A 15,227-nucleotide genomic window follows, 5' to 3' on the forward strand; every position below is an offset into this window, starting at 1 on the left:
TCTAATTGTAAGCAGTAAGAAGAAATGTTATGTCTAATATCCGTACAGGAAAAGAGAGGTGCGCTGTGTTCCTTTTTTTTACTAGATTATTTAGCTAGTTATTGAATGAATGAGTGTTTTTATTTTTATAGCGACAAATAAACAAGATTTCTTTATTGTTAACAGAAGGAACACTCTTGAAAACCCGGCTAATAACCTCTGAATCCTTTGAAAATACTCGTGGTGGAGTGGCAAGGGTTTGAAAAGATTTCTACCTTACTAACTGAAAAAAATATTCTTGAGAACCCGGCTTACTATCTGTGCTGAAGTAACACGGGTTTTTGTAGTTCTGATGACAGATTAACAAGATTTCTACATTATTAGTAGAAGAAGCACTCTTGACGACAACAACAACAACAACAACAACAACAACAACAACAACAACAACAACAACAACAACAACAACAACAACAACAACAAGGCAGCTCAGGATACGAGAGACTTGGAGTGTTAGCGATCGGGAGTCGGGAGGCGTGGGCGGTCATAGTGTAACTTTGTCTCTCTCTCTCTCTCTCTCTCTCTCTCTCTCTCTGTACCCTTTGAGAGGCGGCGACTCGATCTTGTGCGGACTGTGATTGAGTGAAGTGCGCCAAGTTTAGGGAAGAGGGAAGCATTGAGGGAGGGAGGATGGGGGTGAGGAGAGGATGAAGAGGAGAAATGAATGAGAGTAGCGGGGAACAAGATTTAACCTAATGTAACTTAACCTAGCGTATCCTGACGTTCCTTATCTTGAGCCAGCCTAACATTCTAACCAAACTTAACCCAACCAAACTTAACGTACATAAACTTAACCTAACTTAACCAGAATCAAACCTTTCCCTTCCAAACCTAATCTAGCGTCACCCAAGTAAAACTAATCTTACGTAACCAACCAATCAACAAGAGGAAAGATTTTTGGTGGAAATAACCAAACTTAACCTAAGATACAATCAATCTAATATATCACGAAAGGGTTATTATTTGTTTATTTATTTATTCACTTTATTTTATTTTATTTAATTATTCATTTTTGAGAAGCGGGGTAAGACTCAACACGTAACCTTGAGTCTGGCGAGAGAGAGAGAGAGAGAGAGAGAGAGAGAGAGAGAGAGAGAGAGAGAGAGAGAGAGAGAGAGAGAGAGACGTTACAATACTTCACGTAACCTTGAGTCTGGCAAGAGAGAGGGAGAAGGAGAGGGAAAGGTGAGGCAAGACTACACGTAACCTTGAGTCTGGAGAGAGAGAGGGAGAGGACGAGGCGAGGCGTTAAGTTGGTGCACGGGAAGAGGCGGGATGAGACATTACTGGAGGTTCCTCTCAAGCCAAATTAGATTACGGTGGCGGCGAGGACAGCGGCCGTCACCGTGTCGCGCGCCTCGCATTCTTTACCTCCTCACTGCTGCGGCGCCTCCTCAAGCTTGATACCTCCGTCTGCTGTAAGTTTAGAGTGTAATTTTGACTGATGACAAGAGCAGCAATCAAGTATTTCAAAGCTTCTAGTGCGTATAGATCTATTTATTTATTTATTTATTTTTTTTTTTTTATTGTTTTCCTTTAATCTTCCGTCTGTTGTGATTTCGCTTCAAGTCTGATACTTTTGTGTGGTGTAAACTGAAAGTGTAGGTTTGAAAGACGCTGCTACAGGGACAGGATTATCGAATTTTTGCGGCAGCAGGGAGAACATTGCCTTCTGTAGCAGTATAAACAACATACCTCCTAATATCAGTAGAAGAAACATTGCTATGCAGAAAAGTGCCGAGATTAACATTGGGAGAGGCTCAAAACAGAGTCGTGGAACGTAACCCCTTATTATGTAAAGAAGGGTTCACAGTATGCGGATTCTCACTGTGCGAGGGCTTGGGGGAGCCTAACCCTTAGATATAACAAGACCCTTTCTTTTACTTCATATCTCTTCTAGCAAGAGAAAGACCACAACCTCCTGTAGCAGCAGAAACAGCAATACCTCCTTTTACGAGTAGAAGGAGCAGTATTACCACACACCTCTTATACCAACAGAATAAACATTACCCCCTGTATTCTCAGTATCAACAGAAACAGCATCACGTCCTATAACAGCAACACAAATATCAGGAGCGGAATAACCTGCCGTACAAGTAAGAGTGGAGTGTCTGAGGCCTTCCTTGCAGCATTCACACAGGGAACACACCTTTACGAGACTCCATTAGGTGCTCCTTTCCCTCAGCACCGCCGCGCCCGTGCTGGGAGGCAGAGAGAGAGAGAGAGAGAGAGAGAGAGAGAGAGAGAGAGAGAGAGAGAGAGAGAGACCTGTATCATCTACGTGTTATTGTCGCTGTTGTTGTTGTTGTTAGTGGTGGTGGTGGTGGTGGTGGTGGTACTGCTGCTCTGAAACAGGTGTTGATCAGCATGAGTGTTAACATGCCTAAAAATACCAAACTGAGGCACGGTGCTAGCAAACGTGTCAGCATGTCTGGAAATACAAGACTGAAACACGTGTTAGTCAGCATGAGTGTCAGCGTGAGTGTCAGCGTGTGTGCAGGCATGTCTGTGAACCACACTCCTGCACCTTTAGGAGACTCCATTAGACGCTCCTCGTGCTGAGCCTCGCCGCGGCCTGGACAGCGTAGCGAGCCGGAGAACCACGCCGCGCCTCCTCCTGCCTCCTGCCTTTGAGTACCGCAGAAATATTGGTGCCAGAGTGCCGCGGTGCATTACCTGCCGCCACTCTGCCCCCCTTCTCTCTCTCTCTCTCTCTCTCTCTCTCTCGAGGTAGACGTGGATAACATTGAGTCAGAATGAAAAGTAACCTGAAAAATGGAATGGATCGTTGAAATAAAAGAGGCAATAGGAAAAGAGAGATAGAGTGGCGAGAGAGAGAGAGAGAGAGAGAGAGAGAGAGAGAGGGGGGGGCGGTAAGAGTAAAATCTATACCGTACATCAGAATTCACAAAAGAAATACAGGAAATGGAGGGACAATTTATTTATACGATTTATTCTTCGCAGCTAAATGGAATAAAACTTGACCCAATAAAACAACACTGAATTTTTACCTCGATTATTGAAAACAAAATAAACGCGTACCTACAAACGTACACACATACATACACGTTACTGAAATGCATATATATTTTTCCACTCTCCTTCATCTTTGCTTTTTCCACCGTTCTTTTCTTCTATTTTATTTTATTTCTTTCTCCTACTTTCTCTCTCATTTTTAGTTAGGTTATATATGATGTGTGTGTGTGTGTGTGTGTGTGTGTGTGTGTGGGTGGGGGGGGGGGCGGTGAGTGAGTGGTGCATGTTTCTGTCTGTCTGTTTGTTTGTCGGCTTGTCTATCTATTTGTGTGTGTGTGTGTCTGTCTGTCTGTCTGTCTGTCTGTCTGTCTGTCTGGCCGTCTAATATTCATCTTATACTTGTACCTCTCCTCCTCCTCCTCCTCCTCCTCCTCCTCCTCCTCCTCCTCCTCCTCCTCCTCCTCCTCCTCCTCCTCCTTTTGCTCTTTTTTTTTTTCTCATTTCAGAACTATATTTAATTTCTTGATTATACCATCTCCTAGAACTAAACATCATTACCTCTTCTCCTCCTCCTCCTCCTCCTCCTCCTCCTCCTCCTCCTCCTCCTCCTCCTCCTCCTCCCTGCAAACAGCCAGGTAAGGACAAGATGGTGTTTCACAGTTACATTAGCCAAAGTAAAGTTAAGCTTATTAGGTGGGAAATAATCTAATGTGTTCTTATTTCTTCATCTTATAGTCTCGTTTATTTTCCTCTTGGTTCTCTTCTTCATTATCATCATCATCATTATCATCAGTATCGTCACTGTCTTCGTCATCATCATCATCATTATCGTCATCACCCTCTCCCTTCTCATCTCATCCTTATCCCCTGCTACTTTCGTAATATTTTCCTTCTATTCCTCTTGTTTTATTATTATTATTATTATTATTATTATTATTATTATTATTATTATTATTATTATTATTATTATTATTATTCATCCACGTCCTTTTCCTTTTATCTTCCTCTTTCTCATCTTCGCTTTATCATCTCTTCCTCTTATTCCACCACCACCACCACCACCACCACCACCACCACCACGACTCGTCTCCTCCTCATCATAATCATCATTGGCAGCCATTACTAGTTCGCTCAGGATCAAAAGACTCCTCAAACTTTCTTCAGTGGTTCTTTTTTTCTCGTTTTTTTTGCGGGGAAGGTTTTTTTTTTTTTTTTTCGCTTGTGTGTGTGTGTGTGTGTGTGTGTGTGTGTGTGTGTGTCCCCGATCATGTGGGAGATTTTTGCTTTTTCCTCCCTCCCTCCCTCCCTCCCTCCCTTCCTCCTTCCCTCCTCTCACTCCCCTTCCTTCCCTCCATCCCTCCCACCCTTCCCTTCCTCCTCTTCCTCCCTCCCCTCCTTCCCTTCCCTCATTTAATTCCTTCCTTCCACCCTCCTCCCCTCCCTTCCTCCCTCTCCTAATTCCTCCACTTCCTTCCTTCCTTCCTTCTTGCGTCTCAATTTCGCTCTCCGTCCACCGCAGAAATCGTAAAGTCGCGAGGCATAAATTTTACGCTCGGCGGCGCTTCCACACAGAGCTCATCTCCGTCTCTCTTTGAAATTGTAAGGAGGACAAGACCCTGGCGAGCCGCACTGTGACATCCGGGCCGCCGCTGCTCACCCTTAGGTATCGATGTGTTGTGTGCAGCCTATCAATAACTTTGTAAGAGGTACACTCAGTGGGGTTTTTTCTCGTGTGTGTGTGCGTGTGTGTGTGTGTGTGTGTGTGTGTGTGTGTGTGTGTGTGTGTGTGTGTGTGTGTGTGTGTGTGTGTGTGTTACATGCATGAACGCTGTGCCAATAACCAGTGGAAGGGTCAAGTCTGTAGTCTCAGTCCTGTGCACTTAGTAAATCTGATAAACAAACAAAGCATCATGTGGTGTTTGTATCCCGCCACACCAGTCCGGGGCTCGTGAGAAGGCTCCGTAACCCTGAGCAGAGGGCCAGATAATTACTGGAGCCACGCGCGGGAACTCGGGTTTGTGCGGGGCGGCAGGTGTGGCGGGGTGCGGCAGGCGGGGCGAGGCGATGTAAGCTAGGTAAGGAAGGTAGGAAAGGAGAGCGGGCTGGGGAAGCAGGCGAGGTGTTCAAGGCAGGCGGATGTGCAAGGCGAGGCGGCTGGAGCGAGGCGGGCGCACAGGATATATCGAGAATAGAGCCCAAAATATGTTGTGGCAAATATTTACGCCTGTGTGTGGAAATATTTATCAGAAAAGTGTGCCATCAGTGCCGCGGCGGTGGTGGCGCTGCCCGTTCTTGCGGCATTTTTGCTCCAGTCATTATAAGGCTTGTGTTTAGGTGGTGAAAAACTGTATGCCATGCTCAGCGGTGCTCGTGCAGGAATGGAGAGCTTGGGGTAATGTTGTCTGTCGTGTGTCTGTCTTGCAAACACACACACACACACACACACACACACACACACACACACACACACACACACACACACACACACACACAGTTAAACAGTTAAAGGGTTAAAACAAAGAAAGCGATAAGAGCATAAACAACAAGTATTTTAGAAACGTTGATATTTTAGTTTTTATTTATTTTATTTTATTTGATGGCTAGAATAATTACGCTGAGATTAAATATTTTATCTCTTTACGTTAGGTTTAAAGATTTCGCCTGTTAATATAAGAGAAAATTCTATCTGTTGCGTTCTTCTTCCTTTGATTATTACTATTTTTAATGCTGGACTGGTACTGGTCGAGGGCATAAAAAATACGACGAAAAAAAAAAAAATAAATAAATAAAAGCCCCACTCTAGATGCCAGTCCTAAAAGAGAATACCCAAAAAGAACATTCGAAATTACAAGAAGTGCCACGAGATTTAATGAAAGGCTCCTGCTACCTTCACTCTTACGCGTCACACACGTCACACACACCACCTTCACCTGTATAATATAATGATAATAATGCGCATATAAATTAATAAAAAAAGAACCCGGAAACTTTAGATGTAAGAGATGAAACCTTCCTGTCCTTGAAAACTCTGGATAAGATAAATAAAGACAGACAGACAAAAATAATCCACGTGTTACCTGTAGATCTAAAAAAGAAAAAGGAGTAGAAAAATTTACGTATAACAATGAAATATTCCACACGTTACCTTTAAGACGCAAAAATCCTCCCCATGACCTCCATGGGATACTGACAAAAAAAGTTTACGTGTTACTCTTTTAATTAGTACTGCTAGTTATTTTTTTTTATTTGGTATATGAAGTCCACGTGTTGCCTCTGGATATGAAAAGGTCAGCGTGCTATCTTAAGATGAAAAAGAAAGGAAAATTAGTAAAAATTGTGACCTTCAGATAAAAAAAAAGATTGATCATGTTACCTTTAGATTAAAACGAAAAAAAAATCAAATAATTAATAAAGAAAAAGGAAATCTACATACCGTTAGACTGAAGAAGAAAATTGTGTTGTCTCTATATGAAACCCTATCTGTATTCAGTCAGCTTTACCTTGATATTCATAGCGTTATTATTGTTATTTGTCGTTTTTTCGTGTCTTTAAACATTGTAGGTTAATGGTTTTAGAGAGAGAGAGAGAGAGAGAGAGAGAGAGAGTAGATAATGAACAATAATTAAGAGAGGAAACAGTAAAGGACTGGTAAGATATAAAAAAAAAGATAAATCAGTCTGCCAGTCAGTAATTCAGCTAGTCAGTCAGTCAGTCAGTCAGGACCAGTTTGACATAATACCTGGTCGACAGCAACGCAGACACACCCATCAGTCAGTCAGTCAGTCAGTCAGTTAGTCAGTCAGGTACTCAGCTTATAAAAGAAAGATAATTATAATAATAATAATAATATGAAAGAAAAAAAAAACTTAAATATTACGAGTTGTATTGAATAATTGAACCACTTACAGATGAATATATTAGTGCCGATATATTGGTAGTGCGATGGAGTGCTGTGAACCAAGTCAATCAAGTGTTAAATGTCCTGACGTACATACACTTACTGGCGTGTTTGAACCCGTCACTACTCCCCCGTGATGACTCGCGCAGGGTGGCAATGGAAGGCTGCCTGAAACAAATAATTAATTGAAATACGAAAGAGTGCAAAATTTATCTGCGCGGCTTATTGGATTTACATGTGGGAGGAGGAGGAGGAGGAGGAGGAGGAGATGGGAGGGAGGGATAGGTTGAGAAAGAAGAGGAAGAAGTGAGTGATAGTAGAAGAACGAGAAAAGAAGGAGGAAGAGGAGGAGGAGAGGGATAGGTAGAAGGAAAAGAGAGGGAGAGATAGTGGAGGAGAGAGAAAGATAGGTGGAGGAAAGAGATGAAAGGATATACAGGTGAATATCCAATGAAAAACGAAACCAAATGAAAAGGAGGAAGAGGAAGAAGGAGGAGGAGTAGGAGAGGGAAGGATAGGTGGAGAAAGATGAGGAAGAGGAGGAATATACTAATGAATATTCCACCACCACCACCACCACCACCACCACTCCACTACTACTACTACTACTGCTACTGCTACTACTACTACTGCTACTGCTACTGCTACTGCTACTACTACTACTACTACTACTACTACTACTACTACTACTACTACTACTACTACTACTACTACTATCACCACCACCACCATCAGCTCATCTGCAGCATTAAAAAGAAAAAAAATCATAAAAGCATTTCGTAAAACTTAATTAAATTTTGTTGCCATGACGCTTAATATCTTAGATGCGGATTGGAGCAGGAGGAGGAGGAGGAGGAGGAGGAGGAGGAGGAGGAGGAGGAGGAGGAAGAAAAGAGCTTGTGTTTCTTTTCTTTATTTTTTTCTGATTTTTCATTCCACATTACCTCCTCCTCCTCCTCCTCCTCCTCCTCCTCCTCCTCCTCCTCCTCCTCCTCCTCCTCAAAATTCCCTTTGTTTCTTCTCTCTTCCCATCTGCGCACACCTCTCTTCCTCCTCCTCTTCTTTCTTTTCCTTCCTCATTTTCTTCCTCTGAATTCCCTTTGTGTGTGGTTGTTAGCTAGTTGTGTGAACGAGTGAATGAGCGAGACTTGTGTGAGGCATGAATACGTGTATGAGTGAACGAGCTAGGCTTCAGTCATAAGTGTTAAGTGGAAGTGCGCGGCCTGGCGCCGGGAGATCACCTACCTCCAGCCTTCTGTTCACACCTTCTGTGAATAAACACCTGCACTGTTACCTGCGTTTCCTGTGCCCCTGCTGGTCAAGAGTCGAACATGGCGCAGTGATGGCTGCAGTGGGTACGGCGCAGAATGGAGAAGCAGTTGGAGGCGCTGGCTGCCCTGCTAGCGCGACAGTCGGAGCAGAGTCAGGCTCTGCTAGCGCGACAGTCGGAGCAGAGTCAGGCTCGCGAGGAGCGTTTAACCCAGCTGCTGGAGAGAGTGGGGACACAAGCTCCCAGTCGCACCACGGCGAGCAATGAAGGCGAAACCACAGCCCGCAGCACGTCTACCCAGGGCGCGAGGTTCCCGACGTCCGCCACCATCATTCCTCACTTAACGGCGTCAGCATCTTTACGTGAGTTCGACACGTGGCGCCATAAGTTTGAAGGATACGTAACCCTCGCCAGGATAGACTGTCTCTCCCTGGCTGAGCAGAGGGCGGCACTCGCTGCTGTCCTAGACGACGAGTGGACCCGTACACTTCGCTACGGGATAAGCTTACCGAGAGGACGCGGAGTTAAGAACCATCCTCGATGCAATGTGTGAGTACCTGCGAAGCCAGCGCAACATCATCATGGATAGAAGAGACTTCTACTCCCGCGTGCAAGAAACGCAAGAAGGTTTTGACGACTTTTTATGTGCTGTTAAGGAAATCGCCAATTTCTGTGACTTTTGCGACCAGTGCATAAACCATCAGCTGCGTGACAGAATTGTCGTTGGGACACGAGACGAAGTGGCTCTGAAACGCATGCTGGAAAACAAGAAACTCACCCTTGAAAACGCCATAGATATTTGCAGAGCATCAGAGAGCGCTAACCAGTGTAGTGCAGTACTAAGGGGCGGCTCTCACTCTTCGAGCCATGGTGTGAACGCTGTCTCGAACTACAGGAAGGGCAGTTTCGGGGGCTCAAGCCCCACGGGCTGTTATCGTTGTGGCAAAGATTGTCGCAGTGACAAAAGGGGATGCCAGGCAATAGATAAAGTGTGTCGTAACTGCGGGAAAAGAGGGCATTTTGCGAGTGTATGTCAGCAGACAGTGAGGAAACGACGAGGAGCTTCGAGGAGTTCCTCAACTGTCTCTCCTCATCGCGGTGCAGGCCCGAGGCGGGGAGCCAGTGCCAGTGTATACCAGCTCTTATCAGGCGTATACACAAAGACGGTGACGGCACGACCTGCGCCCCAGGTGCTCATTACCGCCACACATCCCGCTGGAAGAGACAAGATTACGTGGACTCCTGACTCTGGGGCCGAAACGACCGTTATTGGCCTCGACACGGCAACACTCCTTGGAATCCCGCCCTCCAGCTTGGCGCCCCGCTGATGGTGATGGACTTTATGCTGCCGGTAATCACCCCCTCACCTGTGTAGGAACTTTCTCGTCGCACTTGCAACTGGGCGACAGGGAAGCTGAGACTGTTGTGAGCGTGGTGAAGGAGGTGAAGGGGGCGCTGCTTAGCTGGTACGATTCCATCGCTCTCGGAATCCTCCCCGAAGATTTTCCGGCTCAAATCCGACCGCTACGCAGGGAAGAACAGCACACCGGCAACAGCTCCATCAAGTACCCGACCGCCTCGCAGCCACCTCTATCTACGCCCACAGAAGTGATCAGCTGGCCTCATTCCTACGACCCAACGCCACAGCAGCGTGCGGGGCACGCTGCTGCTGTGATCAAGGCCTTTCCCAGCGTCTTCGAAGCAAAGGAAGGTTTACGTGCAATGGCTGGTGGATCCATGGCCATCGAGTTGACAGACGACGCTCGACCCTTCGCCGTAACAGCATCTCGTACAATCCCTTACAATTGGCGTGAAGAAATTAAGAGCCAGTTGGAAGAGCTGCTTAACAAGGGAATCATCGAGAGTGTGGACTACCCTACGGCATGGTGCCACCCCATCGTGCCTGTCCCAAAAAAGACATCTGGTGTAAGGCTGTGTGTTGACCTGACACGACTCAACCGTTACGTGAAGAGGCCCGTGTATCCAGTGCGCTCACCTCATGACGCCATCGCCTCGATCGGGACCGGAGCAGTTTGGTTCACCACTCTTGATGCCAAGATGGGGTATTTTCAAGTCCCCATTAGAGAAGAAGACCAGGATTTAACCTGCTTCATAACACCTTGGGGTCGGTACAAGTTTCGGCGAGCGGTTATGGGTCTCGTCTCGTCTGGAGACGAGTATAACCGTCGAGGAGACCAAGCTCTCGGCGACATACCTAACACCATCAAGATCGTGGACGACATCCTGGCCTATGACTCCACCTACAGTGCGCACTTAGCCCATGTCATTCAGATTGTGCGGCGGTGTGACCAGCACGGCATCACTCTCAACCCACAGAAGTTTACATTCGCGGAAAGAGTGGTAGATTACTGTGGTTACTCTGTTTCTGGACAAGGCTACACGACAGACTCAAAGAAAGTTAAGGCAATCTCTGACTTCCCACGACCACAGCACATCACCGACTTACGATCATTCATGGGTCTTACAAACCAGCTTGGAAGCTTTTCTCCTGCTGTGGCTGCAGCTGCACAACCCCTCAGAGATCTCTTACGCCCGAAGAACAGTTGGTGCTGGTCTCCTAACCATGAAGAGGCGTTTGAGAAGGTGAAACAGTGTCTCGTCAGCCCACCTGTCTTGGCATACTTCGACCCATCATTACCAACGATGCTACAGACTGACGCCTCAAGGATGCACGGATTTGGATTCGTTCTCCTGCAGAAGCACAGTGACCAGTGGAAGATGGTGCAATGCGGGTCAAGATTTGTTACAGACACAGAGAGCCGCTATGCAGTAATAGAGTTGGAAATGGCTGCAATCGTCTGGGCAGTCAGGAAATGTGGCACCTACCTGAAAGGACTCCCTCACTTCGATCTAGTGCTCGACCACCGCCCGCTGATACCTCTCCTCAATAGCAAGTTGTTGGGAGAAATAGAGAACCTGCGGCTGCAGCGCATGAGGGAGAAGCTTGCTCAGTATTCTTTCACAGCAAGCTGGCAAAAGGGATCGACACACTATGTGCCCGACGCCCTCTCACGTGCTCCAGTACAGGACCCAGTGGAGGAAGAGGATGCTGCTACTTCTGGTGACCTCGACCCTCTCCACTCAGCGGTCATCTCAGCGTTATCTGCCACCAATGAGGACGGCGTCCGCTTAGCACCACTCCAGGATCAGACTGTGGAAATGGTACGTGCCGCAGCAGCAAGAGACGGGGGAGTACTGCTTGCTCAAGAACGTCATCATCGAGGGCTTCCCTGATCATTGCCACGACCTCGATCACCGCTTGCGTACGTACTGGCCGGTGCGCAGTCTGCTGGCCGTAGACGACGACCTGGTGGTTTACGGGCCGAGGCTTCTTATTCCTCACAGCCTCCGCCGAGAAACACTAGAGCGACTCCATGACAGTCATCAGGGGATGGAGCGCACCAAGCGACGGGCCCGACAAACGGTGTACTGGCCTGGTATGGACAGAGACGTTGAGAACGTCGTTTCTGGATGCTCACTATGCCGTCCACTCCTACCAAGCCAAGCCAACGAACCTCTCTGGCAGGACACGGACACACCCAGCAGGGTGTTTGAGTCAGTTTCTGCAGACTACTTCCACGCAGCAGGCCGTACATACCTCGTGTATGTAGATCGCTTGTCTGGGTGGCCTCACGTGTCTGCATGCTCACGTCCAGCATCGGCTGATCAGCTCGTTCGTGTCCTTCGGGGTGTGTTCGCCGACACGGGCGTGCCTGTTCTCCTGAGGACTGACGGTGGACCGCAGTTCACTTCTTCATCGGTACGGCGCTTCCTGGCTCGATGGGGGGTGGAGCATCGTGTATCTTCACCTCATTATCCACGCTCCAATGGTCACGCCGAGGCAGCGGTCAAGTCCGTGAAGAAGCTGATCCTCACGACCACACAGCAGGGACACCTGGACGAGGATGCGTTCGCTCGCGGGTTGCTGGAACTGCGCAACACTCCGAGGGCGGAAGGGCGATCACCAGCACAAGTCCTCTTCGGTCATCCTATGAGGTCCTGTGTCCCGGCTCATCATCGCTCATACGCTCAGCAGTGGCAGCGCGCTGCTGATGAGTGCGACGCCAAGGCAGAGCGACTGAGGAAGAAAGCGAAACTTCGCCACGACGCGTCCGCCCGTACTCTTCCTCTCCTGCACCTCGGTGGCCACGTCGACGTTCAAGATCACACGACAGGCCTCTGGGATCGCCTGGGTGTCATCGTGGCTGTTGGGCGAAGGAGAGACTACCTCATCAAGATGGGCAGCGGTCGCGTGATGTGGCGTAATAGAAGACACCTACGCCCACACAGACCTCTTGCTCCCCTTCCTGTCGAGCAGCACACCGCTCATGGCGGTGCAGCGCTTCAGCATCAGGGTCACGAGGAACACCACCATCCCGGCAGCCCGGAGCATCAGGGTAACGGGGTACACCGTGGCCGAGAGCAACCAGAGCGTCGAAGCAGCCGACAGCGTAGGGAGCCGAGACGACTGCAGGTGCGGGTGGCACCGTAGCACCTACGATTAGTCGTACGTGTTCATTGTACGCTGTGTTTGTTTTGTGTATATGTACCGTGTTTTCTGTACTTCAATCATTGTAACTTTGTTTCATGTGTTACGGTAGCCATAACAAAGATAAGGAATCTTCCTTATGTCTCGGGGGAGGTGTGTGGTTGTTAGCTAGTTGTGTGAACGAGTGAATGAGCGAGACTTGTGTGAGGCATGAATACGTGTATGAGTGAACGAGCTAGGCTTCAGTCATAAGTGTTAAGTGGAAGTGCGCGGCCTGGCGCCGGGAGATCACCTACCTCCAGCCTTCTGTTCACACCTTCTGTGAATAAACACCTGCACTGTTACCTGCGTTTCCTGTGCCCCTGCTGGTCAAGAGTCGAACACTTTGTTTCTTCTTTTTTTTTCTTTTCTGCTGGCACCTTTCTATCTCCTCCTCCTCCTCCTCCTCCTCCTCCTGCCGCCAAGGCCAGCCTCCAGGAATCCATAATTTGGTCTGAGCAGTCCTAATTAAAGGTACGGCAAGTTTAAGGAACGACGCCACGTTTTGTAAATAATCATAATTACTTTTCTTCTTCTTCCGTTTGCCTTCTGCTGTCTTTGTCTGTCTGTCTGTCTGTCTGTCTGTCTGTCTGGATGGATGGATGGATGGATGGCTTGATGGATGGTTGAATGAGTGGATGGGTGGATAGCTGTTTGCCTCTCTCTCTCTCTCTCTCTCTCTCTCTCTCTCTCTCTCTCTCTCTCTCTCTCTCTCTCTCTCTCTCTCTCTCTCTCTCTCTCTCTCTCTCTCTCTCTCTCTCTCTCTCTCTCTCTCTCTCTCTCTCTCTCTCTCTCTCTCTCTCTCTCTCAGGGGATGAGTGATTTATCAAAAGTTTGGAAATAGTGAGGCAAATATTTAGGCAAACCGTGACAATTGAGCATGTTTGTCCATCACTAGTGACAGACGTGGTGCTGTTTTGCTTTCCACTTCCTCGCCCCAAGTCAGCTTTCAGTGCAATGGCTGAGTGATTTATGAAGGGTGTTGGGCAATAATGGGGGTAGTATTTACACAGAAGCAGGACTAGTCGGGAATAAATTCACTTCATAACATGTATTTTTTTCCTTTCACCTCCGCTTCCCGACTTGCATGTGTTAGCAAGAGATAATATTAATTCCACGGTAAGAGTGGAGTGAGAACATAACATCTCGCTGCTAATATGAAGGGTTATATTTATGGAGTTGTATTCTGTGCGTTGTCAGTTCTTGCCCGCCCTCGCCCGACACATCAGCTTTCAGTGTAGTGCGTGAACGATGCATTAGTGCTGGGAAACAATAATGCGCGGTGGTGCAGCAGAAACAAAGAGCAACACCAGATGTATTAGGAATCATTTCGAAACCCCCGCCTCAGTCCAGGGCAAAAATTTCGCTCACTCCGTTTTCTCTTATATTTACGTATTTGCTGCCGAGTGAATGGAAAAAAAATTGCATTTCGGCCGCCAAAGTCTTCGGGAAATTAATGGAATTCAGTGAGGAAAGCAATTATGGAAGTTTCCAAAATATTTTCTTCCGACACTTGGCACCGCTGAAATGTCCCGGTGGCCTTAATTATTGGGGCTTCGGGCGCTGGGTGGCTTGGCGCGACGTTTCTGTGCCTTGCGCGGCGTCGAATTGCTTTGCGTGGCGTTTCGTTGCCTTTTGTTGTCTCGTGTTGTGTTGCTTTTCGTGAGTTGAGTTGAGTTACGTTTTCTTTTTTTGCCCTGAGTTGCATTGCGATGAATTGCGTTTCCTTGTGTTGCCTTGTGATGCTTTGGTTTGCGATGTCTTGTATTATCTTGTGTTCTTCGTGTTGCCTTGCGTTGCCTGTGTCGCCTTGTGCTGTGTTGCGTTGCTTTACGTGACTTTGTGTTGTATTATTTGTGTTATAGTTTTGTTTTGTGTTGCGCGACTTTGCGTTTCGTGGCGTTGTTTTGTGTTATCCAGTGTTGCGTTTCCCTTGCGTTTTGTTGTCTTGTGTCACCTTATGTTCCATTGCGTTGTGTTGCGTTTTGCGTGGCGGTGCCTTGGTATGTTTTGCGTTTCAAAGCGTAGCGTTGTGTTGCCTGCGTGGCTTGCTAATCTCAACACGGGCGGCGGAGTGTTCTGTGGAGCGGCGCCGCGCACTGAGAGGATTACTGCCGCCACGAACATTATGCCGGTGCTGGTGGTGGTGGTGGTGGTGGTGGTGGTGGTGCTGACGCCAAGGGTAATAGAGTGATGTTTCATTGATGTGTGTAATCTCTCTCTCTCTCTCTCTCTTTCTCTCTCTCTCTCTCTCTCTCTCTCTCTCTCTCTCTCTCTCTCTCTCTCTCTCTCTCTCTCTCTCTCTCTCTCTCTCTCTCTCTCTCTCGTATCAAGGTTACTCGGTCTTATCAATTTCTCGCTAAATTCTGCAACATTTCTGTATTTTTTCCTTTTCTTTTAACTTTCCTGCCTTGGAGAGAAAAAAAATTTAGGCCACCTCCAAAATTCATTTGATTTCTGCCCGCTTCCTCTCTTCCTATTTCTTTTTCTTTATTTTC

Source organism: Scylla paramamosain, unplaced genomic scaffold, assembly GCF_035594125.1.
Source record: "Scylla paramamosain isolate STU-SP2022 unplaced genomic scaffold, ASM3559412v1 Contig12, whole genome shotgun sequence".
NCBI lineage: Eukaryota > Metazoa > Arthropoda > Malacostraca > Decapoda > Portunidae > Scylla > Scylla paramamosain.